Here is an 11287-nt window from a genome sequence, read left to right as displayed (position 1 = left end):
ATATTGATATTGATATTGGTATTGGTTATATACATATATACACTGGAATTTTCTCCTATTTATTTGGAATATAAAATCACAATTACAAATGGATATTTTTGAGCGCGTATGCTCCTCACAAGATGTTACCTGTTCCTCGTTAACGTTTGCATTTTTTATTTCGGATTTTCTGATGCAGACATACAGACATTCATAAACATGCTGGCATACAGATTGAAGATGTTGAGAAATAATGAAAAGAAAAATGATAAACGTATATTTTATTGTGCAAAAGAAGTAAAAAATTATAGAATTCGGAATGAGGAGAACTGGTGTATGGTGTGCACTACATATATAAGTATATTTAATTCTAAATTGATTTAAAATTTGGAACGATGTGAATATTAGGATGAATAGATCGAGGAAGAAGTTCAGAAAATAAACATTTTATAACTCTAGGGATTCAATATTTATTGAGAGATGGGATTCTGCTAATATTATATATTTGAAATAAAGATTTTTAAATGTTTTCAGCCTTCATTAAAGGATGATGGATTTTTAGTATTTTTAGGCTTTATTGAAGGAAGATTGATTTTGTATTAAAATTCCTATCAAGATAACGATCGGGGGCTTAATATTCCTTAAAAAAGTGCAATAAAAAGTATATTGATCTCTCGACTTTCTGTGAAAGCCTCCAAATAAGCTCACTCGTCCATAGCAATCCCTGCTATACCTTACTTGACTATAATTTAAGCTGCAGCTGAAGTGTGCCACAAACATTACAGGAACCACAAACAATTTAAAGATGAGAAAAAAGATTAATTCCGACCCATGCTATTACATTTTCTACATTTTCCCTCACCATCACATGTAAGCGTGCGAACATCTTCCACGCAAGTCTTGCATTAATCATATTTTATAATTTATAGACAAGTCGTAAATTAAGTCTGAGCTGCAGCAAACACTCGCAAACATAGTATAAATGTATGTTTTGCGCCTGTCGCAGCCGCTTAAGACACAGCAGAGCTTATCTTTTAACACTCCAATATTATTTACTTCGCCCTCACCTCCGCCCCAACTGCGGTGCACGCGTATAAAATTGTAAACCGTTAATTAATTATCTGATGCATTCATTACATTACTTACGTGCAAGCACATCGACACACACACACGAACGTAGTCGCATACATACACACGCGTTGAACCTTGTGTGCTGGCGCTGCTGATTGGGCCGCGGTCATTGGGCAGCAGCAAACAAGCAAAAATATAATTAAGGATGAAATAAAGTTTAATCCTTTTTATGCTTTTGCGCTTATTCTCATCTGCTGGCTGCCAGCATGCCGCACACGCTTCGTGTCTTATTGTTTCTCGCTGTGCATGGCATTGAAGAACCACAGCTGCTGACATGTTGCCAACTGCATGTTGCAAGTTAAAGCAATAACTCTATCGGTGGCCACCATTTCACTTGCAACCACGCTATGCGCATGTGTAAGTGTACGAGTATATTGGTTATGGCGATAACTTTAATCGGATAAGTCATTGGCTTTCACTTACATTCAGCGCTTACTTATGCTTAAATATGTAATTGTGTATTTTATGCCTTCGTCTTACGTTTAATTAAAGCATAAAATGGAGATGAAGTACACTCTTGCCAAACGAATTCATCTTAAATATGTGCGCGTGTGCTCCTCCACTTGACGGTCAGCATTTAATTAAATGATTGCTTCATTTGAATATGGTTTGAGGGTTTTCTAATAAGCTTTATAATGACATTAAATGGAGCTTAGGAAATTCTTTCAAAAAGTTTTTGGGGAGATAATAAAAGAACTCGGCTAAAAGCCGAAGCGGTTCCTTTCCCAGTAAAGAAGAAGAAGAATATAAGAACTAGTAAAATCAGTTATATTATTTGTCCAGTAAATGACTTTAATAATCTGCATTCCGGGTTGAGATAGTGCTATGGAATTACGTTATATGGTCTTAGAAAGTTCGGAGTTCGTATTAAAAAAAATTCTCAGACAGTTTTGTGATCGCTTGACTAAGTATTGTTTGAGCACGCTTCACAGGTGGAAAGCGTTTATTATTTTACAGTGTTTCTTCGATAAATAGGAAAAGTAGATCGGGAGGCTTAAAACTTCTAAAGGGTAATAACCAATCTTGTGCAATTTTGGGTTCATCGATACCATTACGATGTTTAGATGTCAAAGACTCAACACATCCAGAAAGACAATTGGAGAAAAAACCTATAAAATAATAGAAATCCCCGTGCCCAAGCATAATGCAAAACCTGAGAAGCTAAATTCATTTAAATAATGCCAGATACGAAGAGAAGCTCGATGTATGAATGCCATGCTAATTGACGCAAAAAAATCTAATGAACGGAATTTCGCTGAAACGTAACAAAATCGTTCTATTTCTGAAGCGGTTGTTTACCGATGATGAAAAGTGGGACAATTACGATAATGTCAAGTGAAACCCGTAGTTGTCGAAACGCGGTAGGCTGGCACTAGCTGTGGTTAAGGCTGATGATTATGGGTTTGGTGGAATTGGCAGAGAATCGCACACTATGAACTACCTCCACCACTTCCAAAATCTTAACCACTGCCAAAATCTTAATTCGGGCCTGTATTGATGAGCAATCGCCCAGCTAGCTTTGTCCAATAGAAACTGCATTGTCTTCCATCAGTATAACGCCAGACTATACATATCGATAGTGACTCGACACAATCTCAGGGTGCTGGGTTGGGAGGTTCTAATACATCCCCTTTTTCGTAAGGCACTAAGTGATCACTAACAGTTTGTCTTAGGTGAATAAATTTCACTTCAAGAGAAGTCTGTGAAAATTGGCTGTCCAAGATTTTTGTCAATAAGAACGAGAGTTGCAATGAGAGTGGCATTATTAAACTACCTTTAAAGTGGCAATATATTATTGATAGAAACAGTGTCTATTTAAGCTTAATCGAATCCTCCACTGCTTCGATTGTATTCCCGATAATTTACATCACTGCATCATAGAATCTTCTCCAGAGCGTTCCATCTCAGCTCACACACCTGCGAGAGACTTGTGGGCGGGCGTAGGTGTTGGAAAAGGGATGCAGTGACCTTTTTTACGAATGGATCTATGTTGAGAAGGAAAGTAGAGCTTTCCATCAATTCTCGTTTCAGACTTATAAACCCATGTCTTTTAAATGGAGGTAATTGCCATCAAAGTAGCGGTAGTTGTACTGCTCCGAAGTGCAGCTTTCTTTAGAGAGGTCTACATTCGTTTCGATAGCCGATTGCTATACTGGCTTTGAGCTCATTGACTGTGTGCTGAAAACTAGTCAAGGAGTATATTACCTCTTTAGAAATAGCATCAAGTTTCTTCAATATTACACTTGTATGGGTGTCTGGAATCGTCGGAAACTGCAATGCCGATGAGCTTGCTAGGAAAAGCACCCTTTCCCTAATTTCAACTGATTGGATACAAGTCAGCTTTCCAATGTTTTCTTGCATTTTGCCTGCATTTGGATCTCCAGTGAGCTCAGCAAGCGTTAGTCAACAACCAAAACTTGTGAGACTGCGATATCTTTATGGCCCAGAGTAAACAGTAAGAGGTACTCCGAACTATTGGCTCGTAGCAAAGCCAATCTCGTCGCGACTGTAGGTGTTCAGACTGGAGATGATCCAATAGCTTTACACGCGGTGCGGCTTAATATTCTAAGGGTCGCTCTTTCCCAAAGCTGTAAGAAGGAAGGCGAGGTGGAATCATCTCATCACTTCCTCCAATACTCCTTACTGCCTTATTTTGGTAGACTGAGATTGAAATATTTTGGTAGACACTCCTTTGACGAACCAAGTGAACTTGCTGGGATTGATATTAACCGCCTCAATACGCGCAAAACGTTTAAACGAGGATCTGGTGATCTAGTTTTAGCAGTTTTTGGGTAATAAGTACAAAGGGTGGATATATATCCAGGTGAGATCTGTCGATTGCGAATCAACCCTATGATCTAACCTAATTTCATCTGACCGAAATTGAATCATTCTAACTGTGCTGAACAAAATCTCCAATATTATTGAATTGATTTCAAAAATAATGAACTTTTTTTTACTTGAAATTATGATATATGAAAATAAAATACAAAAAATAGAACTGGAATGATATCTTCAAGCTATTAAATAGACGCTTATCATTTTCAACTAAGCTGGGATTCAATGAATGACTATTTTCAAAAGAGAATACATTCTGCCGACACCATCTCTAAAATAACTATCTACTACACGCAGTCGTTTCAAAAGCTCATAAATGCTTTTCACAATTTTACATACAAGTATTTTTGCTGGCGATTTTTTCTTCGTTCTGATAATACACCTCTCAGCAAGTTCATTCCAGCTTAGTAATTTAATGCGAAAAGCCGAAAATTAATTCCACTAGAATTGCGATGACTACTCAAATTTTCGTATCGCTTTGTCTACATTCCAACTGTCTACCTACCTCCTGATACGCGAGCATTTAGCGGCCTCAAGTGTGTTCCATTGTATTGCGGTGATACTTTTTCTTGGCTTCAATTCAAGTCTCGTACCAAATTTTTACAGACATAAGTAAACATACAGACCGACATATCCTTGGCTACGAGACAGTAAATATATTGAATTAATTTTTCTGGCTCAAATTAATGTAACTTGGGCTCGCTCTTTTTGAGTTGACGGAGCATTTGTGCAAAGAGATAACTTGAAAGCACGTGTTTAAGTGGGCAAAACTAAAAAGTATGGAAAAAAGGTACGCAATTTTATATATTTTTTTTTTATTTTTATTTTCGAATTTATCTTCAATCATGTGTATGTGTGTGTGTGAAATAGCGGTAGTAGTGGTAGTAGTCGTGGCTTGACCTTTAAATTTTATTAACCGTGTGTCTTACAGTCTTCTGTCTGGCAACTTTAATACTATTACTAAGGAACTTTAACTGAAATTTGGTTTCTGTAAAAGTTTGTCTATAGAGTTGTGTGCATGTGTATATGTGCGTGCATCTGTGCGCTTATTTGTTGCGCTCCATATTTGGCTTTTGCGTCTCGCTATGCATTTCTATTCACCACGATAGCATCGCTCCCCTCATAAATCAGGCAAATGTACGACTTTTAGGGTTTTCGCTGGTTGTTGCCACTGTAGCAATCAGTTTAGGCTTAATTTTATGGCTTTCTTTGCGCCTCAACGAACATTAAATTTATTTTTTTTTACGTTTTTTCTCCGTTTTAATATTTTATCTTTTCTCAATTTGAGACGTCTTACATTCATTTCATTGTTTATATATTGCTTTATTGCCTCCTGCTAGATGTAGATGCACATACACTCACATATGTGTATGTATATGCAACTTGAATCACAGGACTTTAGAATTATAAGACCAATATACACACATATATTGTTCATATGTCATACGCATATACACACACTTTTGTCTAAAAGCACACTTATCACATGTGTGTAAATGTCTGATGGCCACTTTTTAACAAAGAGCTATGGTGACACATATCATAGGGATAATGGAGAGTGGCTGGACCTTATAAATAAAGCCAGTAAACCACGCCAAATTCCCTTATCCACGCTTGTTGTTGGCTTCAAGCGAAAAACGCCACAACTGTAGCATACTTAGGGGCGCCGCCTAGGGAAGTGTCGAAAAATGCGTTGACTGTGAGGCGTGTGCGCCATTAATAAGCGTTGAACAACCAACCGAAAAGGTCTAGGATGTGTGCATGTATATTTTGGCTTTCATGCATCCTTTGTACATTTAGGCTGGCAACGCTGCTTAACCATTTCGGGTAAGCATGTTTGACATATAAATTAGGTCGCCGCTTTGTAAGCTTACGCGGGCGTGTTTGCGGTTGGGGGCGTAAATTTTATACTTTGCCAGGAAGTTAGCATATTTTGGTGTGTCCGCAAGAGCGTTAGTAATGTTGGCGCTCGCAATAAAAAACTGGAGGCTGTCCATATTCATCAACTGCTGCTGCTATTTCTACTGCACTTACTACTGCTCCCTCCATAGTTCTTTTTAGTGTGCCTTCTACGGCTTCCTCTTGCTCTTCTCCATCTCCTTCTTCATCTTCTTTTTCTCCTCCGTCTTAATATCTTATATGTGTGTCGTGGAAGTCATTCACCGTCGTGCGCTTTTCTCGTGCTCCTGACCTTCACATACTAACTTTGGTGACACCATAAATTTCTTATGCACCAATGATTTGCTGCACAAGCCAGTCTCTTAACATATTTTTCTAGCCGCGCTCGTATGTTTGGGGTTAACAATTAAAATTTACGACCGAGTTGCGAGTACTTACTTCCGGCATGTAGAATTGGTAAATGGCAGTTTTGAAAAATTGCTGCCGCGCATGGTTCTCGGTAAAGTTAAAAGAACTGCCACCAAAATTGTCAGAGGAAATTTAATTGAAGTTGCAAAGGCGCAGGAAACCTTTTTGGAATGTCAAGCACAATTCATGTGAAATCACTGTAAAATCAGGTGAGGCCATTGACTTCAAGGTAAAAAGTAGGAGAACTGCCATTATTATATTAAATTTATGGCAATGTTGTGCTATTATTGTTAGGCAAGGCAAGTTGAAAATTTTTTAATAAATGTGAGTGGCACTTAAAGCTATTATTTGTAAATAATTTTTACGAAATTCTTCCTTTAGGCTCTTGATGAATTCATTGCAGCTTTTAATATGAAGATCTTGAATGAATTCATGCGAATTAATATATATGAATTGAAGAAAATTAGTTTTGCTTTTTCTTGGAAGGTGAAAAACATAAAGCTTTCATTGGCCACCTGCTTAAAGTTAGTAAAAGAAAAGCACACATTTTTCTTGGAATTAATTTTCTTTATTCTTGATTGATTACTGTTTATAGAAGAAAAGTTGAACTAATTTTCTTTTAAGAAAATGAAAACGAAAATAATTTGAAGGATTCCAAATTCAATTCACTTAAAAAATCATAAAATAAATGAATAACAACAGACAGAATAAAGTGTTGAATTACACTTTCTATGGATAAGTATAATAAATATGTATTATTGTGAGCAAAATTTAGTAAGATTTTTTAATTTAAATTCGCGCGAAGACCCACTCGTCGATATATATTTTTTCCAAGTTTATGTGACTGTCCGTGATAACTGTGCCAAAAATCACATCAAAATAATAATTAGTATTTAGTATATGCTTATCTCTCTGAACAACATTAAGTGCATTCAGCGAAAAAGCCTTCGGTGATAATTTTTTATCGCGAAACAATGTTTTTGATAGGTGAAAATTATTCAAAGGGGGTTGAGAACTCATTGACGACGAACCACGTCCAGGACGGCCATCAACATCAACTGATGATTAATAAGTCAATGAAGTATATGAATCGATGATTGAGAATAGATAATTGACCCTCAGAGATCTTGCTAGTATCATTGGAATATCATTGGAATATACCATTTTGGTAGATCATTTGGCGCTAAGAAAAGTGAAAGCACGATTCTTTCCAAAAGCACTAATTTTTTCTTGAAAAAGAGCGTCGTGTTTATTTCTGTGAAACAATGCTTTCCGACAACCAGTGTAATGAAACGTATTGTTACTGGCGATGAGTCTTGGATCTATGTCTAAGACCTGGAAACAGACGATCAATCGGCCGAATATCGTGATAAAAGTGAGCCGAAGCCGAAAATACCACTTCAAAGCAGGTAAAGGTTATGTTGATACTCTTCTTCGATTATCGAGGTGCAGTGCACTCCGAATTCCTTCCGAACCGCCAAACTGTAAACAAATACCGAATTCGTGTTGAAAGTCGTTTTCGCGAAGCTATTTATTATAAGAGACCGGTATAATGGGCCACAACTCTTAGAAACCGTTTGAGGCAACTGAGGACGTTGAACGGAAATCGCTATGCGCATTAAAGGCAATTCCGGAAATTTACTTTAACAACTGTTACGGGGATTGGAAGAAACTTTGGCACAAGTGTATTGGGACCAAGATGGATTATTTTGAGAGGGACGACATAGAGTTTGAAGAATATCAAGAATTTTAAAATTATAAACAAAGTCTTAATATTTTTCGCTCATAGCAGTATTTAAGATGTTTCGATCGCAATCTAATAAAAGCGGGGCAATAATGATACGATGATTCCATCTTGCCTTCCTCCATATAACTATGGCAAAGAGCCAACCTTTGAAAGCAATATGCTAAAGGTGTAGCCTGCCAGTTTAACTAGCTCCTTCAGTTTACCTTAGAAAGCATTTTTGTGAAAAATACTAAAATTTTATAATTACAAAATACATAGATATTGTTAAGTAATTTCTCGGAGACAAAAAGTCCGATGACTACAATTGTTTTTGCACATTTTGGAAAGCCAAAACCGACTAAAATTGTTACAAAATTCGATATGTTTTTAAGGGCACTATTTTGTTACTTTTTAGTCGTAGCCCATTGTACGGAAAATAGCTTCTAGCTGAGAACTTTTTTTGGCTTCTTTTATGAAGAAGATTGGAATGACTGCAGAAGTTTGGGACCCTCTTTTTTCCACGATACAGCATGGTCTCTGTAAATTTCAAAAATTTCATTGGTGGCTTGCATGATATTCTCTCCTTTTTTATACAAAAATTTCAAAATTTAGCGAATTTCTTCATTATTTTCACACAGTTTTGAACAGCTGTAATTTTTTTTCAGTTTCCTCGAATTTAATTTTTTGGTCGACTGAATGAAGCTTAAAATCTCGCCTTTCCAGTACTGAATGGTATGACACAATGTGATTGTTTGCACTGGAGATGTACGACTGCAACAACAACTATTGACAAAATACGAAAAGACTTTTTTGACTACCCAATATAATTCAAGAATAATCATATAATTCCATAAATATATTGTATACTGTAATATTCCATAAAGTTTTAACCATAATGTTCAAATATTAACGCATTTTCCCTACAAATAAAATTTTAGTGGTCACAATGACTTAAGCGGCTTTTTTTGGCTCTCTCAATTTCATTTCCGTCTGCTGAGAGCTTAATACTAAATACTAGTGTTACCATACTTCGGAAATTTCCACTTCATTTAATTAAATCGCTCATCACTTAGCGCATTTAATACCCACAAATGTTTAGAAATAGTTTTAGTGGTTAGAAGAATTGAATTAAATTATGCACAAAGTGAAAAGCGCGCATCCAAAGCGGAAAGTGAATAAACTTAGCCACCAACACACACACACACAAGTAGATAAAGCACAAACCTCACATTTACCTCTGCATTTGCGCACGCACACATACTCATTTCAGTTACAAATATAGTCTATATATGTCTGTGTATGTAAGTATGCAAGGAGCAAAAGGATACTTAACCACATTTCAACAAATGAGCCACGCTCATTGTAACGCTAAACTCGCACACTCAATAGCCACTTGCCACATTTAGCTTTGGCTTTTAACTCCCACTCTCGCTCCCACTAGCGCTTGTGCGCGCTCCCTCGGCTACTTCGTTGATTTATAAAAGCATTAGAAAGAAATTAGAGAGCAACTAAAAAAACAACAACACTAACAAAAAAGCAAAAAGCAGGTTGTATGCGATCGAGCGCAAAGTTTGAATTGGAATTGTATGAGCCACGAAAAAAATAAGTAATAATAGAAATAATAAGTAAAGAAACCAATGTAAGTTCAGGTGAATGCGCACATTTTATACCCAGTGGTTAATTGCGGCAGAGGTTATTAAAATTGTAAGGGTGTTCGTTTAACAATTAATTTCGGTATAAGTCCGAAGACTGAGGTTACACTATTTCGCTATTATTAATTAATTTTACTAGTTTTTTATTAATTTAAGGTTTTACCATGACTTCTATTTGAACACAAGACCAATCAGGGAGCTATGGGTGGAAAGAAACCGTTGAAGGAGAGAGGCAGTAAGCTTCTTTACGGATGGGTCAAATCTTGGGGGAAAGTTTGGTAGAGGGTTCCAGTTTCAGACTTCCTGACTACAGCAGGTCTTTCAAACCGAGGTTGTAGCCATCAAGTGGATCTGTTGCTCCGAAGTGCGGCTTCCTTTAGAGAAGTGCCCCTTCACCTAGGCAGCAGAGCGGCGATATTAGCCTTGAACTTATTTTTAGAGTGCGTTCAGGGTTGGTCGATGAGTGCCTAACCTCGCTATCAATAGCATCGAGAGTCTATGGGATAAGACTGGGATGCGTGTCTGGACATAGCGAAATAGCAGGAAATTGTAAAGTAAAGGAATGCACCCTAGAACCGTTATCGGTAGAATGGGAGCGGGTTCGTGCTCTCGTATCCTCTTGTGTTCTATTACTGGACAGTTGCGCTTCACGGAAGCTTGGCCAGCGCAGGGTCACTATCGGTACTTTCGCAGTCGCAAAATCCGTTTGGCCCAAGATTGATCGCAGGGGATCTAGTGATCTCATTGCCCTCAGTAAGGCTAGCCTCTCCCTAGTTGTGGGACTTTTAACAGGCCATTGCCCTACTGGCATCCATGCTGTAAGGTTGGGAATCTTACCAGACGCCGTTTACAGAAGCTGTTTGAAAGCAGATAAGGTGGAAACAACTCAACATTTCCTTCTTGACTGTCCCGCGTTTGGGAGGTCAAGACTTAACAAGTTGGGAGCCATCCTACCGAACTGGCGGGCGTTGAAATTAAGCGCCTTTGTAAATTTGTATTGACTACTAAGCGTTTTGCCAATCTGTAAGTCCGAATACGGGAGTTCCTATTTTCTATGGCGTCACAAAGGACTACATATAACAGTCTACATGCGATCATCGATCAGCCATCTAATCTAACTTAACCTAATCACCATAAATAACGCAGAAAAGTAATTATTTTTAGTACAGATCCGACGTAAGGTATTACTATTTTATAATGCGCCTAAAGGTAGGCAACAAAAAATTAAATGTTTTTATTTAGTAACCAGTGCTTATGTTAGTTAAAATTGAGTGGAGAAGAAATATTTTTTTTCACGTAAATCACGAAAGAGATTATATCCAAATATATTTATATTCCAAAAAATTAAAAAAAAAAAAAACAAATTATAAAAATCTTTCTTACTTGATATGGATTAGACCTAAAAGTATTCTAACGGCACTTTTTTTTGCACTTTGCCTTCACATTAGCCTTTCCCAAGACACAATATCATCCACACATCACACGCTGGGTACAATTTTCATAGAGTGAATGAGAAAAAGTTGCAATGCTTTACGCACATTTTCGTGGCGAACGGAGTGAAGTGTGGCGGCGCGTAGGCGGGAATTCAATTTTCTATTCTCCGTTTTATTTCCGCTTTTTTGTTTTAATATTTTTCGTGCCGCATCAGTAACAA

The sequence above is a fragment of the Bactrocera dorsalis genome, chromosome 5 (assembly GCF_023373825.1).
Source record: "Bactrocera dorsalis isolate Fly_Bdor chromosome 5, ASM2337382v1, whole genome shotgun sequence".
Taxonomy (NCBI): Eukaryota; Metazoa; Arthropoda; class Insecta; order Diptera; family Tephritidae; genus Bactrocera; species Bactrocera dorsalis.
This window is presented reverse-complemented; position numbering follows the sequence as displayed.